The sequence below is a fragment of the Rousettus aegyptiacus genome, unplaced genomic scaffold (genome assembly GCF_014176215.1).
Source record: "Rousettus aegyptiacus isolate mRouAeg1 unplaced genomic scaffold, mRouAeg1.p scaffold_m13_p_12, whole genome shotgun sequence".
NCBI classification, from domain to species: Eukaryota; Metazoa; Chordata; class Mammalia; order Chiroptera; family Pteropodidae; genus Rousettus; species Rousettus aegyptiacus.
Genome location: NW_023416287.1, coordinates 45401231 through 45415446, shown reverse-complemented (window position 1 = coordinate 45415446; position 14216 = coordinate 45401231). Strand labels below are relative to the sequence as shown.

General features: G+C 40.3%; 1 long non-coding RNA gene across 2 annotated transcripts; it reads right to left on the bottom strand.

Moving 5' to 3' along the window:
- Positions 1-223: 223 nt before the first annotated feature.
- On the bottom strand, positions 224-14151 carry LOC107497701. 2 transcript variants are annotated; one of them, XR_004953660.1, is made up of 5 exons: positions 14026-14151; positions 9239-9354; positions 5816-5949; positions 4026-4079; positions 224-3475 (listed from the first exon to the last, which is right to left on the bottom strand). It is a non-coding gene; the product is annotated as an uncharacterized LOC107497701 (long non-coding RNA). The 2 variants fall into 2 exon arrangements; XR_001593873.2 differs by having other exon boundaries at positions 9239-14151.
- Positions 14152-14216: the final 65 nt, after the last annotated feature.

Sequence of the window (14216 nt, the reverse complement as noted above, 5' to 3'; positions counted from 1 at the left end):
GTTTTTTGTCTGCTGCACCTTTGATGCATAAATAAGTGTTTTTGATCAAACTATTCTTAATTTCTAGTGTGTCTGCTAATAAGGTCTCCTGTTGGCCCATTTTATGAGTTGGATAGAAAGAAATTAGTGATTTTATTTTAATTAATAAGATTTATTATTATTATTTTTAGCAGTTTTGGGTTTGTAGAAGACTTGAGTGAAAAGGATTCCAATATATCCCCTTATCACTTCTTCCCCAGGTTTCCTTTATTATTTTTGCATTAGCGTGATACACTAATGTTATAATTGATGAGCCAAAATTGATATTAACTAAATTCCATTGTTTACACCAGAGTTTTCTCTTAGTATTATATATTCTTTGGGTTTTGCCAAATGTGTAATGATATGTATCAACCATTACCATATCATACAGAATAGTTTCACTGCCCTAAAACTCTTCCATGCTCCACTGAATCATCACTCTCTCACCTGAATTTCTGATCTTTTTACAGTCTCCATAGTTTTGTCTTTTGCATAATGTCATATAGTTGGAAACATACAATATGTACGCTTTTCAGTTTCACTCCTTTCAGTTATCAGTATGCATTTAGGGCTCCTCCATGTCATTTAACAAGATGATAGCTCTTTTTATTGCTGAATAATATTCTATTGTCTGGATGTACCACCATGTATGTATTTATTTATTTACTGAAGGACATCTTGGTTTCTTCCAAGTTTTTGTGATTGTGAATAAAGCTGCTATAAATATTTGGTGCATTGATATATATCAGAGAGCATGATTGCTGGATTGCATGGTAAAGCAGTTTGGTTTTCAAAATTGTTTATAAAAGTTTGTTTAGCCACTATTTGATGTGCTCATCCTTAGTTTACTTTTTAGATAATTCCATCCCTAATTTAAATATGTTTTACCTTAAAATTAACAAAGAATATAAAAATGGTTATTTTAAAAATGTACTCTAATTACGTCTTTATATCCTTATGTATTATTTGAGATAGTCAACTTAAGTGATTAGAATTTGAGTGTAAGACTCAGACAATTTGGATGTATTAAACTAAAGCATTAAAAAAATAAAACTCCTTTTCTTTAGATATATTATGGTCTCATGGCTTTTTACCATGCTCCAATTGACTATAATGAGTACTTTCTTTTCGATACTCAAAACATCACAGTCTGGCTAGTGAGAGTTTTCTGTTTTATTTAGCAATACCTCGAACATTTTAGAAATCATTCTCTGGCAAGCACAACAGGTCCCGGGCCCATCTTAATTTTCCCCATCCTCAACATGGACTCAATGACTTTCCAAGAATTTCTGACTCCTGTATGTGGGGAGGAGTAATAGTGACCAAGATCTAGGCCTTGATATTCTCTATAAGTACAGGCTGTAGATAGGTATTAAGGAAACTAGGGGACTGCCCACTGTTCCTGTTAGTGACAGAAATGGAATTCCTTTAAATTATGTGAGTTTATACTGATGTTTCTCCAACTACAACTTTACTAAGCCATACTTTATTTTGTTCTAATGTTAACATATTTTAAAAATTAAATTTCATCCTTCTTGAACACACATGATTTTAAAAATTGCCTCCTCCAAAATGAAATTAGAGGGGCTTTGTGTCAGTTAAGTATCTTTGATCATCTTTTTAGAAGGTGCCTTCTCCCAAGCCCACAGACATTCCTAAGACCTTGAGACCCTCAAAGTGAATTTTTAAAGCTCAATTAATTATAACACATTTATACAAATCACACAGATTCAAGTCACAGTTCATTGGCAGAAGGTACTCTTGTCAGTAAAAGCAGAGGTTTAACTGACACATACTAAAACAGAATTATTCATAGTCAACAGAGATAATATTCAACCAGAATGACCATTAAAGTGAAATTTTCCTGTAATTGGTCTCTCTTTTGTGGTCTATTAGAAGAATTCAATTTCTGAAAATGTGAAGCTTTTTTCAGCTTCTCTCTTCTTCCTCCCTTTTAATTGAGGAGGACTTCGTTATTTATGTTGTGGACAAGTCCTTAGTTACAGAATCCTTGGCTTCATTAGGGATGCTGATCTGAAATCCATACCTGTGATTCCTTCTGTGATTAAAATCTTTCATGTGGGCCATGTATATCTACTCTGGCCACTTACCTTGCTCCCAAGCCTGTTTTTGTGAGCTGATGATTTACTTTCACTTTTAATCTGGTTCTAAGTCTAGAGTAACAGATCTTTAGGACTGTGAGAGGGGCTATCCACTGTGCCAAATTTTCTATGAGCCCCTCCAATTCCTGGGCAGCCAGATGTCAATGACTCCAGTAAGCTGTCCTGACATATGGGGAATCTCGTCTTCCTTACTTTTATATCACTCTCCAAACACCATCACACTGCCCCAACCATTAAGTTCCAGTGGACACAAAAGGTTTTGAATTGGTTTATGTCGGAAAATTCAGGCCTCCAGATTTTAAGAAAAGCTCTACTTTATTGAAGGACACAGTTGTATCATTGGGACAGCCAGTTGCCAGTGGTGACATAGGCATCAACCCTGGGAGCCATGCCCTCATCCTACTCCGAGTTCAGCAGCCTGCCTGTTGTATGCTCATTGACTGTGAAGAGTACTTGTGGTTAGTGCTCTCCATCTTTTGCTGTCAGCTGCTGTTTGACACAAGCCAAAAAGGCTGCCAGCTAAAGTCCTGGGCATCACTCCTCTGTGTGACTCCTCTGCTAGCAAAAGATTCTTATAAAGAAAGATGGTTCTGAACAGAAAAATCTCAGAGTGACCAGAGAAAATTCATCTTCTGGCATCCATATAGCTTGTAATTCCCACACAGTGTCCAATGTCCAAACCTAAACTCCTGGCTTTTTCCTCTAGCCTGGTTCTCTCCTAGTGACCCTTAGGATGAAATGGTATCATTTCCCATCTGGCTATGCAAGTTAGAGACCTGGAGGGCATCCCTGTGCCCACTGAAGCCCATCTCCACAGTACGTTGGCTTTTTTTCCTGGATAGCTCTCAAATATTACTCCTTGCTTCACTTCAACCCCACTCCCTTGACTACATCCCTATGATCTTGAACCTGGCCCCACATGACAGCCTCTTTATAGGCATTCCATCAGCCATTCCCTCCACAGTGGTTACTGTGCAGCCCCATGTGCTGGGATGGTGTAAGGTTCACAGGCCACAGCCATATAAACTCATGGTGGGGATTTTGTAGAGTGTAGAAACGGACAACAAACAAATGCAGTGTCAGTTAGGGATGGTGCTATGTGAAGAATAAAACAAAAGAGGTGTGATTGAAGACAGTAATGTGTGGGATCCTAGCTGATCTCAGTTGGCAGGAGGACCAAGGTAACACCTGAGCAGAGAGCTGGGACAGAGAAAAAGTCAGCCAGCCGACCTCTAATATACGAGAGTGCCAAAGACTGGAACAGCAAATGCAGGGCACAGGGTAGGAGCAAGCTTAGCTTGATCAGGAATTGGGAGGATGCCAGTGTTAACCTGAAAATAAAAAGCCAAAGTGAGAGGCAACAAGCATTTATAAAAAAAAGAAAAAAGAAAGAAAGAAAAGAAAAAAAGAAAAAAAAAGAATAGCTGTTTGGGAAGCACTGATTCAGGCAGAAACCCAAATAATGTTCTCATATTCCAAACATTTAAGGCATAAGAAGTGCAAGGCAGTTCTTTTGGGATGGCAGCTCTGACTCCATTTTAAAGTGGCTCTATTTATATTCTTTTTAACACCACTATGCGCCAGGAGCACAGGGGTGGAGATGAGAATGTAGGAGGTGAGGCAGAGAGGCAGGCAGGGGCTCTGTAGACCCTGGAAAGGACATTGGATGGGATTCTAAGTGAAGGTGTTGGAGTACAGTGTTGCCATGTTTTAAATATACTATTCAGGTTGCCTATGAGACGAGACCATAGTGTGAGGGAAGGGGAAGCAGAAAAGTTAGGAAGCTGTTGCAGTTGTCCAGGTAGAAGAGGATGGTGGCTTGTACTATACAAGGAAGGTGGCAAGGATGGTGAGAAACAGTTGGATTCTGGATATACCCACCTGAGTTTCCATCCAAACTAAGTCCATGGTCCATCCAGGTGAAACTTTTAAAACCTTAATAAACAAAAATAGAATCATGTCACATCACTCCCTCATGTCACATCACTCCCTCATGTAAACTGGGTAGGAGACTGCATGAGGATTCCCAGCTATACCCTGTGGAAGGCAGCCACAGTCAACTCCAGCCCTGTTGCCTGGGAATGTAGAGCTGCATAGCTAGATCTTCCCATTTTTCAGAAGAAGCAGAAATTTGAAATTTTATGTGAAATCTTCAATTTATATCTTTTAAAATAATCAAGTTTGAATGAAATATGACATCGAGGGTTTGAGCTCTGCTCATAGGAAGCAGCTGCAAAGTTTGCTGAATGGAAAAAATGATAGAGTGAGTGGGTATAAAAAGATAAAATATTCATGAAGCTTAGGGAATTTTAATATTATTGTTGATCTTCCAACTTTTCTTCCTTGACTCAGCTGAGCAAAAGTACATAGCAGTGGTAGTTCTGAGGGTAGGAGATGATGAGGAGGGAGGTGGAAAACAAATCCCCAAGGGAGGCAGGGATGCTTCAGCTCCTCTGCTGTGGGTGGTCTTCAAGGGGGTTCTGACAATGACATCCTCGCACTGTGCTGTAATTGTGAGCACTGTCTATGCTTCTAAGACGAGGATAGGGAGGGCAAGTAACTCTGAAGAGACATTGGATTTGCAGCCTTGACTCTGCGTTATGCTGTTCAGGAGATGTTCTTGTTACTGCCCATGATTAAAAATTAGATACTTTGCTCATTGTGAATGATCAATATTAAAATATCTATAGTGCTTTCACCAGTAATTTAAAACTATTTTATTAGTTTCAACTACACTTTCATTTAATAACTTTATGTTTCATGTATAGGGGGACAAGTGATAGCCCAGTTTTAGAGAGGTCGGGATGTGTGGCCACTGTGTATAGTCAATTTCGAGATGTGGAGATGTGTCAGTAAGACACCAGCTTGGGAGTCAGACCTCAGGATATAGTGGTTGTAAGATTTGGGCATGTCATTTAATGTGTGTGAAACTCAAAGTTTGCTTTTAAGGATGAAATAAAGATTCAACTTTTCAACTGTGTACTTGTATGTGTTCAATAAATGGTAGCAGGCACAGAATTATTTTCACTTAATTGGCATATTTACAACAAAGACTATTACCAGAATTCCCAACCTCTACTTTGATTTCTCACTGATACTTTGATATACTTTAAAGAATACACTATCGGCCATCAAAATAACAGTTTAGTCTACAATTCACTCTGTCCTTGAATATTTATAGGAATAAGATGAAGTTTAGGATGGGTTTGGAATGGCAGCTGCTCACACTATGTGATTACCAGAACATGAGGAGGTTTGTCCAAGAACACATTTCCAGTCAGCTTATCGATGTCTGAAAGGTTAGAATCAGTTGTTAATTTATTTAATTTAGTCTCCTGTTTATTAATCTCCTTGGATTAAGTTTTATAGCAAATTAGTGTGAATGATTTTAGAATTTTTTCTAAAAATTGAAGACATGGGGAAAATGGGTAAGATATGTAGGGAGAGTGAGATGGGCTGAGATGCCAGGATGGCCAATGCAGACCTTGCCAACCATCTTATCCTGTGTATTCTGGTATGAGAAATGTCTTGCTCTTGGGCCTCTAATTTAAATCTGAAAATGTTTAGCCTCTATCTGCTGGCATATAATATACTGAGAGTTTTAGTCTTTGAGCTAGCTAGGATCTTATTATATGTTGTGGTTTTGTTTTCAGGTTAAAGTTACCACTTACCTTTATATCCATAAAAATGTAGATTGGTATAATCTTTCTAGAAAATAATTTGATAATATGTTCAAGAACTTTGAAATATTCTTTCACACATTTATTCAACTTTGAGGCATCTCCTCTAAAGAAATAATCAAGTTCTGAAAAAGATGTAAAAGGTATTCATATTGGTGTATATTTTTTATAGGCACACACACACAAAAGAAAGAAAATAATATATTTAACAATAGGAGAACATTTAGACAATTTTGGTACATACATGAAATAGTATCCGGTATTTTAAAATGTTATAAAGAATTCTTGATGACTTGAGGAAATGTTTATACCATAATGTTAAGTGAAACAAAAGAGGTTACAAAGCAGCATGTGACATCATCTATGTTGAGAGGGCTGTTACTGCAGGCAGGGGGCTTGGTGCTGATTCCATGCCCAGGGTGGGTGTGTGGGGCAGCCAAGTTTTAAATACAGCTAACATGACTAGAGTGAGCATTAACTGTTCTTACCTAATGAGTGTTCCTATGCCTTCATTTGGTTGTAGAAACACTTTCTTCTGGCCCTTAGCAGGGTGGGCACAGGACTCAGCCCCGATTAATGAGAGAACCCCATCTTCCTGCTATAATGATTGGATCTTGGGTGAATACGTGTTAGTCCAGGTCAGATAATCCAGGATCTTGGGAAAGATGCACTCTTTCATTGAGGGTGCTAAACCGTTGGCAGAATGGGAAGCTAGAGCAACTGGGGGCCATGGGTGCCCTCTGGAGAGAACTTGGCTGTGAATCAGACCAAGGTGGGTAGCAGAGTGGTAACATGGCACGGAAAAACAGACAGACAAAAATGTGACACTTTGGTTAAAGATCTGGCTTCAGACCTGCCTAAAGCTATATGTAACTATTGAAATTCACAGATAAGCTGAGCCAAGAAATTCTCTTTCAGCATCAGTTTGAGTTGTGTCTTATCATTTGCCCAAGATGCTTACTTGTGGGCTATTTGTGATTGGCTGCTAAAAGTATCAGTTTGCACTAATGAAAATTCTGTGTCCAAGAAAGTGACCAACCTGATCTAACTAGTGAAAACCATGCATGACATTGCACTGGGTTTTGGGCACCAGACTCTCAAGAAAGGACTGATCAGACAGGAGCGTCTAGAGGAAAGTGGTAAGAATGGTAAGGGAACTCAAGGTCACAGTGACTAACAAACGGTTGGAAGAAAGATGGCCATCAGCTTGGAGAAGGAAAGTGTGGTAGGAAATCTGCCCCCAGATAGGATGCATGTGGAAGAGGACAGCAGCCAGCACACACGGGAGAACTGAAGCTGGGTGACGGAAAGAAGCTTGCAAGGACCCAGGTCTCAGCTTAGTGCAAGATAGTTTTCTAAAAACTCAGCATAGTCCACAGGACCTGCCTAGGAAGGCAGTGAGTTCGAGAGATGGAAAACCATTTGGCAAGAACTGTAATAGAGAGATCTTCTGAGACTGGTTTAACCTTCAGGGTACTTTCCTGGAATATTCTAAAATTCTATAGAAGTGTTGAGTTATCGGCTCTCATTTTAACTGAGATTAGCTGGCTGCTAGCAAAGAATCAGTTGCCTGCTTAACAATTTTGGCCTAATCAAGTGTCGGCCTTGATTCTATTTTTTATTTTACTTTATTATTTTATTAATTATCACTCCTACAATGGCCAAATAAATTAAATGGAGGGTTTTGCCCCAAATGCTGAAATAGTCAGAGTTTCTACCAGTCCTCAAATCCCTTGGCTTTTTGAGCTTTCCTGTTTTTGGTGGATGAAAATTTTAAGGCTGTGGTGAGATGGGCATGACCAGAAATTTCACCTGGAAAGGCAGGATGAAGATAGTGGGGACCGTGGCAGCCTTAAAACATCCTCCGTTTTATAAAAGGGAGTTCTTTTTCCTGTGCCGACTGTCAGATACTTTAGTGGAAAATTTGAGCCTAGTGATTGTGCAGATTTTGTGTGATTCACAGCTGTGTTCTAGGGCCTGGCTCAGAGCCTGGCACATAGTAGAACATAAATGCGTTTTTGTTGAATAAAAGCAAGAATAGTCTAAGAAGTCTTTGAGATCATCTAGTCTGTTTCTCTTTTTCTAGATGAGATGTTGTAGCTCAGAGAGGTAAAATAATTTGCCCATTTTATCACAGCTAACTAAGAGCAGAGCTGGGTTTCCTGATACTCAGTTTTCTCCTTTTCATCACAAGGGTCTTCAATGAAATAGTGATATTTTTAAATACTGCTTTCCACATCAGCCATTTGCTTCTTGGCATGTCTGAATCTGTCTCCGGCCCTTAGTAGAAATGTTTTAGGGCTCTGGAAGTTGGCAACGGCCATTCCGGGAGCCTCTTTAGTGTCTTAACAGCCTGGCATCGGGTGGGCTACATACTTAGCCCCTTAAAAAGTCTTCCTCTTCCCTTTGAGAAATGATTATTGGCAGGGGGAGGGGGACATGCAATCTAAACAAACCAGGCAGAAGAGGGAAAGGGTTTCCTCTGCAGATAAGACTGAGATAGCTGTGGGGCGAGAGCAGGGGCTCCCAGGCCCTACATCCCAGAAGAATCTCCAGGGAGGTTGCACTGCATCTCAGGATGTTGACAACAGACATCACAGAAGAGACATGTGTGGCCCCTGCCCCAGCATTTCCAAATACTGAGAGGGCATCCCCAAGGACTGTGGTTAAGTTTCCAACCAGCTCTGCAGAATGGAAGCTTAGGGTCAAAAATTACACTGAATTATAGAAAACGAACTAAATAATTGTACATTTGAGTGTAGATTGGGATTTATACTCTCTACACAATAAAAAGAAGGAGATGGCACTTTAGGAAAAATATACTAAAGATGGTATGGAGATGTGTAGATTCAGGTGTGTGTGTGTATGTGTGTGTGTGTGTGTGTGTGTGTGTGAGTGAGTGATATGAGTGTGGTCCTAATTGCAATATTAATACACATATACATATCGAAGTATATACATACACATATACATCAGGAATGCTGATATAGCCATCTACATACAGGCATTCCTTGGAGATATTATGGGTTTTGTTCCAGATCACCTCAATAAATTGAGTATTGCAATAGAGCAAGTTATACATTTTTTGCTAGTAGAGGGTTTTGCTTTCATTAAAAAAAGCAGCATCTTTGAAGTGCAACAAAGTGAAGTGCAATAAAATGAGGTATGCCAATATTCATGTAGCACTTTATACTTCCAGTGTTTAATTTAACCAATGCTATCTGACAGCCAACTTATAATTCAATAAAATTAAACCGAATGTCTGGTCTTTGAGTCTTGTGCCCTGAATTGGACAGAACAGAGAAGCTCCTGAGAGTGAAGTCCAGAATCTAGGCCTCGAGTCCCACCATATGTCCCCAGCTCTCCATGTGAGACAGTTAAAGGACATCAAGGGCAGCTTCTAAGGGGCATTACCTTATTAATGGTAACATGCTGTCTTCACGCCGGTGCGAGCATGTCTTGTCGGCATATAAACCTCAGGTCTTCTTCAGCGCCAGCTAGTCATTAATTCAGGAGAAATGGATCAAGATCTGTATGGCAGGAGGAAGACTTGTGAGGTATTTGGTGGGGATAGTAGGGTGGGCATAATTCCTCTCTGCTCTTCACGTTTGACAGAGGTGGCTCTACTGCTGAGTGACTTCGCCTTGCCAAAGTCCTCTTACCTACTCAAAACTTTTCCATTTTAATATATATCATTGTATACTGATTTTAGATGTATAGCTAATGAATTTTTATATATGTGTACAGTCCTGTAACCACACCCAGATCAGAATATAGAACATTTTCTATCCCCCATGCCCCAAAGGTTCTTTTTTTGCCTTTCCTACCCAGAGTTAAACATTATTCTAACTCCTATCACCATCAATTAGCTTCTTCTGTTTTGGAACTTCACATAAATAAAATCATACATTTTTATTCTTTTGCACTTCTATCACTCAATTAAGCTTCTGTGACATTCATCCATTTTGTGTGTGCCTGCTGTTTGAAATGTTTTAAACTGCTGTATAGTCTTCCATTATATATGATTGTACCTCAATTTATTTATTCTTCATCCAAATGATGGACATTTGGGTTGTTTCCAAATTTTTTTCTTTTTAATATTACTGAATAAACTGGTATGAACACACTTGTACTTAGCTTTTGGCCAACATCTGCACTCATTTTCCCTGCCCTTCTGGGAGTGGACATGGTTAGTATGCAAGTTCTAGCTGTTCCACAGCCTCGTGAACATTTAGAATTGTCAGTCTTTTTAATTTTCACTGTTTCAGTGGATATACTATTTCATTATGGGTTTAACTTACATTTCCCTAATGCGTTGAGTACCTTTTCATTTGTGTATTGGCTATTTAGTATTTTCTTTTGTAAAATACCTTTCAAAGGATTTATCCATTTTTATGGAACACCTTTCCCTAAAGGCAGCTAGATTGAGGAGGTTATGTTCTCTAGCTAAGATGAGATGATATACAGGTGTATGATTCTGTATTAGTCAGGTTTCTATCAGAAAAGCAGAACCTCTGTGATATGGAACCAGGATTTATTATAGGCAGTAGTGAGAAGCTTGTGGAAAGCCATCAAGTCTGGGTCTGGCAGGCCTGGCATATAGGGAGGAAAACCAGCCATGAAGTAGAAAAGATCAAGGACAGATAACACACAGAGGGACAACCCGGAGCCCATAAAGACTGACAAATCGTATCTTTTTCACCTCTAACTTCAATGATACAGGCAACCTGTGGAAGAGGCTGGTGCCTTTTGCCACAGGGCTGCACATGCCCCCATCTGACCCAGGACAAGGGGTCAAGAGATGCCTACAAGGCTTCACAGTGCCTGGCACCCCACACTCCCATGCAGGGGACCAGTCACTTCTTGACTTCCTTCTTCCATATTGCATACAATTTTCCCTATTGGCAACCCTAACCTGGAACCCCACGGGAAGGGAATTCTGGGAAGCAAGGATCAGCATTGTTAAATTGACATAGTTCAAGTCACAAGAGAGCTTGTTCCTGCGGGTAAGAAAAAGGAATGAAGGAAGCTAATATTTATTGAGTATATTTTGGGCCAGGTACTATTCTAAATACTTAACCTATTGATAATTTAAGGAGCTGGCTGGTCTGTGTGTCGGAAAGCAATGGAATAGGGTGAGGCTGGAGTAGCCACCTTATGTTCAGCTGGTGGTCATTGTAGCAGAGCAAGCACTCCAAAGTTCAGGGCGAAATTCATCAAGCCCTGAGATGCTCTGCTGGGGTGTGGATTAACTTGGGGCACCAGAAGAGGCATAAGTTGTGAACTGCTGTGGTCTTGAGAGATTGTGAAGACTTCACTATACTTTAATATTTGTAAATGACTTGAAAATAATGTGTCATTGTTCAGGAGTTGTTCCATCATTTTTGTTAGCCGATATATAGATACCAAACATACATAAATGTGTCTGGATGAATAATCTTTGAGGTAATCATTCACATTTTTTCCTGCTGTATTGTTCCCCTTTATCTACTCCTCTTCAAGGAGAGAGCAGATACTATGGGTTTTGTTTTGTTTTGCTCAATATTATTGCAGCAAGGCTGAAAGCAGAAGTTGCCTGATAAAAACATTTTCCTATCTTGTCTCTTGTGATTTTAAATCTATATCCATAGAAGGAAGATGGTTTGTGGATCACAGAGAGGGTATATGTATGTAGATGGGGATATGGCCAACTTCACAGATTCTGTGATGTAGGAATTATCTCCAGTTTACAGACTGAACACTGAGACAGTCTGATGGTGCAAAGTAACATGATAAAATGTGCCCATGACATCAAGATCTATGGAGCAGATCCTTCTCTCCTGGAGCTGAGCTCATCCATAGATTCTGGTCCCTATGTATTTATCCAGACTTGGGCTCTCACATGTCTGGCAGAACCATGCAATTTGAGCTTCTCTTCCTCACTTCCTTCTCTCCATTTCTTATTTAAATTAAAAGCTAAAAAGAAAAGGAAAGATCATTTTGGATAGCTTAAGTTTCATCTAAATTTTATGCATGATATCCAAACAACAGAATTATATTCTCTGATTCACATTTATCTCGCGGTCAGTCAGGGACTTTGGGATTTTTTCCCCAACATTTGCTCATATCCCCCCTCTCTATTTTTGTTTCCTCAGGTGATTGACATTCTTCTATGCACTGAGTATGGTTCATAGAAGTAAGGATATAACTGACACTAGGTAAAGGACAATGGATTTACACTGAAAAAGAATTTTCTCATGCCCTACTCCTTCAAACCAATTTCAACTGATTTCCATTCAATTCAGTCATCTTATTTACTTGTCTATTTGATTCCATGCATTCTCCAAATATCTCTTGAGCTCTCGGTGAGTGTCAGCCTCGAGTCCGCCAGCAGGCTCCCCGCGGAGCCCCAGCCTGCAGTTTTGTGTGCTAGGGATACACATTCTCCATTATTCTGAGCAAAGCAAAGTCCTGCTCTTCTGGGCTTCAGTCTGGGCACTTGGAGTGAATGCGATAGATTACTAATGGTCAGCGTAAAGCTGACATATAATTGTGTTAAATTTACAGAGAGCAAACTTATAACCATATACCTCCAAATTTCCCATTGCTGAAAGGTGTGTGTGTGTGTGTGTGTGTGTGTGTGTGTGTCTTTGGAGGGGTGTGAGAGGCAACAGCTGAAATGGAAAACAAATACAGGGAGGACAGAGTGGAAAATGCAGGGAGAGATTCCTCCCACAGCCATTTTCTAGAAATAGAAATAGAGACTTGCAGTTTCTAGTTATAAATTAGGAAAGACAATGAGAAAAAGAAATGTAAGATAAATTAAGATTTATCATAAATGGTAAAATTGAGGTTAAGATTTTAAAATTCAGCTCTTAATTGAAAAGGGTTAACTTATACACAAGGAAATTATGCACAAGTGAAACAGAAGAACCAATTATTTCACGGTCTTGGAAAAACCATTTCATTCTTCACTGTCCCTGGGCAGTTTCTGGTTTAGAATGAAAAAGCCATTTCTCTTCACCCCAAGAATACAAGAACACAGTCTCTCCAAGGCCATAGCATAAGAGTTGCTATTAGTGTGGCATGCATTCATGTACATTAAGTATAAACTATATGCTTGTCTAATTCAGATAACCTGTATTAAGCACTCATCGCCTCGCTGTTCATTTAAAAAAGTTTACCCTAATAGCCAGATTCCCACTAGCCTACATGCTATTAACTTGGGACCTGGGCATTCTCCACTGTGCCCACAGAGTGTCTGGCATAGATAGAGCAGATACTGTCCATTGTTGCTGGGCTGAGCTGAACTAAACTGGATATCAAAGTTGCCATAGGTAGGTGGCAGTATGGTTCAACTCCCTGGTTTACATACAGCCAGTTAGGAATTTTACACTCCTCTCTTGGTGGTCTGGGAACAAATTAATAAATCTTTCATCACCTCAACTTTCTCATCTGTAAAATGGGAAGTCATAGCTGCTCTAGTTATTGTGAGGATTAAATAAAACAATCTTTGTACCTAGAACAGGGCTTGGTGCACTTCTCTCAATAAGTGGTGGTTATTATATTACATATGAGCACTGACCAAATTCTACTTAATTTCTAAGATAGTTAGAAAGCTGGGGGCTCTTTAAAGGAAGCTGAATTAAACCAACATTTCACCAACTGAAAAGTTACCGACAAATTAATCATAGATTTCATTAGCTTCTTTTCTCAGGAATTCTGGTCAACTTTTGGGGAGCACAGGTTGAAAATTGTTACCCCTTTAGTAAGGTGCACCTCCGTTAGATCCTACCTGAAATTCTAAGTTAGTATATTTTGGCAGAGGGGAATTGTCTAATTTTCGTGACTGTAATAAAATTGGGTTAAAATGCCCACATGTTATAGCAATAACGAAACCCCTTCTGGAGGACAAAATGCATGGTCTGTACTTGAGTAGAGTTCAAGTCTTAAATGGCTTTCGGAGGAGAGATATAGGTCCTGCAGGGAGGAAGAGTCGTAGCGGGAAGAATCCATCCGACCTTTCAGTCTGGGGCCGTCGACTTTATAAAAGGTGGGGATCCTAAGGGAGTGGCCTCGCGGGGCAGGCTCTCTTAGGATTCATCCGTCCGTCCCACTAGGTGTTCTGCAGTCCGAAGGCCCACTGCCCGTTGGGCGCACGCAGCTTGGCGAGGTAACTGGTGCACTGAACACCGAGGCCCGCTCTCCGGAGACAGTCCTACCTCGAGTCCGCCAGCCGGCTCCCCGCGGCGCCCCAGCCTGCAGCCTGTCAGCACTTGGAGTTCTCCGTCCGGCCGGCGGTGGGCGCGCGCCCGGAGACCGCAGCCGTGAGCGCAGCCAGCCAGCCAGCCAGCCGGCTCCACGGAGCCCCGGGGTCCTCCAGCCTCGGCGGTCACACGCCCCCAGCCTCGTG